This window comes from Engystomops pustulosus, chromosome 2 (genome assembly GCF_040894005.1).
Source record: "Engystomops pustulosus chromosome 2, aEngPut4.maternal, whole genome shotgun sequence".
Classification (NCBI taxonomy): Eukaryota; Metazoa; Chordata; class Amphibia; order Anura; family Leptodactylidae; genus Engystomops; species Engystomops pustulosus.
The window spans coordinates 63680077-63684445 of NC_092412.1; the positions used below are offsets into that span (position 1 = coordinate 63680077).

Genomic DNA, 4369 nt, shown 5'->3' on the forward strand with positions numbered 1-4369 from the left:
CAACATAACTATAAAGTACTATAACCAGATTACTACATAGAGACAGGAACATAACCAAGATTATTATTATACTGAGAATATATTATAATGTTACCAGAACTAACATAACTATAAAGTACTATAACCAGATTACTACATAGAGACAGGAACATAACCAAGATTATTGACATATGATGTATTTGAATGGAGAAGTTATCTTTTATTTTCTTTTCTTGCCTGACCACCATGTCAGCTTCTTCCAGCTATGATTCTTCTCTGCAGCAACTTAAACATTTAAGATTTTATCATTATTTCTTCCACTTCTTAACACAAACTTCATATAATCATTTTGTTCCCATAGAAATCTCTATTATACCCCAACAGTTGCCAATACTATAACAGTGTAAACATAGTAGCCAGTAGAAAAGAGGTAGAAAGGTAAGTGAAGTGAGGTGAGTGGACACGATGATAAATGAAGAACACATATACTTTATATGGGACAAAAATGTAAAGTTGAAGCAATGAAGTTATATATATATATAGTAAATACTGTATATACACTCACCGGCCACTTTATTAGGTACACCATGCTAGTAACGGGTTGGACCCCCTTTTGCCTTCAGAATTGCCTCAATTCTTCGTGGCATAGATTCAACAAGGTGCTGGAAGCATTCCTCAGAGATTTTGGTCCATATTGACATGATGGCATCACACAGTTGCCGCAGATTTGTCGGCTGCACATCCATGATGCGAATCTCCCATTCCACCACATCCCAAAGATGCTCTATTGGATTGAGATCTGGTGACTGTGGAGGCCATTTGAGTACAGTGACCTCATTGTCATGTTCAAGAAACCAGTCTGAGATGATTCCAGCTTTATGACATGGCGCATTATCCTGCTGAAAGTAGCCATCAGATGTTGGGTACATTGTGGTCATAAAGGGATGGACATGGTCAGCAACAATACTCAGGTAGGCTGTGGCGTTGCAACGATGCTCAATTGGTACCAAGGGGCCCAAAGAGTGCCAAGAAAATATTCCCCAGACCATGACACCACCACCACCAGCCTGAACCGTTGATACAAGGCAGGATGGATCCATGCTTTCATGTTGTTGATGCCAAATTCTGACCCTACCATCCAAATGTCGCAGCAGAAATCGAGACTCATCAGGCCAGGCAACGTTTTTCCAATCTTCTACTGTCCAATTTTCGATGAGCTTGTGCAAATTGTAGCCTCAGTTTCCTGTTCTTAGCTGAAAGGAGTGGCACCCGGTGTGGTCTTCTGCTGTAGCCCATCTGCCTCAAAGTTCGACGTACTGTGCATTCAGAGATGCTCTTCTGCCTACCTTGGTTGTAACGGGTGGCGATTTGAGTCACTGTTGCCTTTCTATCAGCTCGAACAGTCTGCCCATTCTCCTCTGACCTCTGGCATCAACAAGGCATTTCCGCCCACAGAACTGCCGCTCACTGGATGTTTTTTCTTTTTCGGACCATTCTCTGTAAACCCTAGAGATGGTTGTGTGTGAAAATCCCAGTAGATCAGCAGTTTCTGAAATATTCAGACCAGCCCTTCTGGCACCAACAACCATGCCACGTTCAAAGGCACTCAAATCACCTTTCTTCCCCATACTGATGCTCGGTTTGAACTGCAGGAGATTGTCTTGAACATGTCTACATGCCTAAATGCATTGAGTTGCCGCCATGTGATTGGCTGATTAGAAATTAAGTGTTAACGAGCAGTTGGACAGGTGTACCTAATAAAGTGGCCAGTGAGTGTATATCATATACAAAGTATAAATAGCAATTTAGGCAGTTTCAGATGAAAAGGACATATCTAAATGAAAAACTATCCAGAGACATTTCATGATTTATCATATGATAGGATAATTGTGAACTCTAGAGAAAGAAGATTTGACCCTGAAGCATTACACATAAAAAACTTGGCAGCTGTAACAGAGCAAATAGAACACTTAACCCATAACTAGAGCAAGGGGGTGGTTGAGCAACATCAAGGCAACATCTGTGACTCACTGAGCGGCCTAATTTTCTATATGCAGCTATACTCTGTAAACATCAAGGTAAGGGAAAAAGCATAGTATAGGTTGCTATAGTTTATCAAACTGTCTAATGTAGAATGATAAATCTGGCAGCTCCAAAGTCACATATAAATTAAACATGTATTGTAAGTGCTCTTCCTAGCTGACACTGTATAGCTACTTTGAGGAAAATAAATATGTAGGTCTGTATTTTATTGTTTATATAAAAATAAAAGTTTCAGTATACCATGAATGTGAAATTAAGGTTCACTGCACGCTCTATTGCCCAATTTAACCATTCAGCACCTGCAAAAATGCTCTGCTTCCTATGTAAAACATGAAAATAAAGGGTGCACTGCACGGACACACACAAGGTGCACTTATGAATATAAATTAATATTTCTGCTCCCTCTTTGAAACATTGAAAGCATGAACACACTGAAGGTGCACTTATGAATATAAAGTAATATTTCTCTACAATCAGGCCTCAGATTGTCGTGTGTCCTTATGATGTATGCCAATCCACTTACATGGTCCTAGCTGACAGATTCTTTTAAGGCAACATTTACACAACTCTTTGTTGCAGTTCTCTATAAAGAGTGTGCTAGATTTCTTATGAAGAAGTAATGTCAAATGGACATCCGTATCTTCATTTTTTAGTTCTGACATCCCTGTATATACCATATTATTCCAAAATAAGAATAACCCTCTAGGTGGAATCTTCAAATATTCAAACTATATTTTACTTTGGAACGTTTGCTTAACAGTGTCCTTAGGCTGCCTGCTCAAAATAATGGGTGTTACACACAGGAATACCTCCTTTTGGGCTGAAGAAAGAGGGACAAAAGCCCCTCCCCTTTTCCAGAAACAACATCCATTGTCCTGCCCTTTGTCCCATCCCCAAAACATAGTATAATGGCGACCTTAATGGCCCAGACATAGTATAATGCCCCCTTCCCTTCCCGTGGCCAATCCTCCCCCCAAGGACCCATATATTACCCCCAATGCAACTCAGCAACATATGATACCCCTCTAATACCATTCTTTTATCCTCCCTTTGCTTTTGAGGCCTCCTGTCCTCCTCCATCTTTCCTCATATTGTGGCCTCCTGTCCTCTCCTGTTCACGGTTATTAAACAAAAAAAAACTGCTTTCCTTTCTTCCTTCCCCTGCAGTCCTGCTTCCTCCTGGGACAGGAGGAAGGGCAGGGACAGCTAGGTTAAGAGCTACCTCCACACATCTCTTCTACAGAGTATATCAGAGACGTGTGGATGCAGTAGGAGCTGATCCCGCCTCATGGTCCCTGCTCTACAGATCTACAGCTCTCATGGGAGTAAGACAGAAAGACTCAGAAGTTAGTGATGGGTATTTGTGACTGAACCGGGAAAAAGAACCGACTCTTGAACATCTCACAGATATATGCCTGCCTACCCCTTCCCCTGGATCACTTATCTCCTTGTAATTTGCAGCCTCCCTATCTCTTCAGGAAGTGATCAGAGAGTGTCTCTGAGCTCCGTGCAGGGGGAGTGGCTACAGACAAACAGCAGAGAGAGACAGAAATCTCATCTGCACAATGTCACACAGAAATCCAAGATGGCGGCTACTCGTACCTAAATTAGAAGTTAAAGGCTTATGTCTAGGGGCAACTGAAATTGTGTACACCAGGACTGATAGAGACATATTTGACTTATATCTGTGAAATCCTGCATTATTGTTAATAACAAAAATTTGTGAATTAGAGAATGTGTTATTTTGTTATCCAGAGAACATATAAGAAACTTGTCTTTGTTGAAATAACCCTTAAATACCTTTTGAAAAATCCATAGATTTACCCAAAAGCTCATAGATCTATTGAAATTTTAACAATTTCATTCCTATTAGAATAAATAATCCTCGTTAACAAGATAAAAGTGTCTCTCATAGAACCAGGAGCTTTGTAAAAAAAAGCATGAAACTCTCAGTTGATTTCTACATATACAAGTTAAAGCAACTTTAGGAAAATCCACCCATAGAAGTTAAAGAAAGCTATGGCCAGCAGTATTATAAGCAAAGTAAGTAGATGTGTATATCTAATGCTCTGTATGTCAAAACCTCACTTTGTAAAATCTCTGGACTCAGCCATTCCATTCCAGTTTTAACATTTCTGTGGTCTTAATGATTTAAACATAAAGGGGTTTGTCTATGAAAGACACATTTTTACCACATTTTTAACCCCTTACTTTACAATTTTACTCAGTTTTATTGCTGTTTAGCTCCTATTACTCAGTGATGGTCAGTGTAAAATTTCAGAATGTGGGTGGAGACTCTCTAAGCAAGACACTTCATGATCCCTCTAGTGCTGTGTGAGATGATGTG

The 4369-nt window shown here is 40.0% G+C and overlaps 1 long non-coding RNA gene across 1 annotated transcript; it reads left to right on the forward strand.

Moving 5' to 3' along the window:
* Positions 1 to 1890: 1890 nt before the first annotated feature.
* On the forward strand, positions 1891 to 3715 carry LOC140116521 (uncharacterized). Its single transcript, XR_011852789.1, has 3 exons — positions 1891 to 2057; positions 3266 to 3368; positions 3484 to 3715. It is a non-coding gene; the product is annotated as an uncharacterized lncRNA (long non-coding RNA).
* The last annotated feature ends 654 nt before the right edge of the window (positions 3716 to 4369 follow it).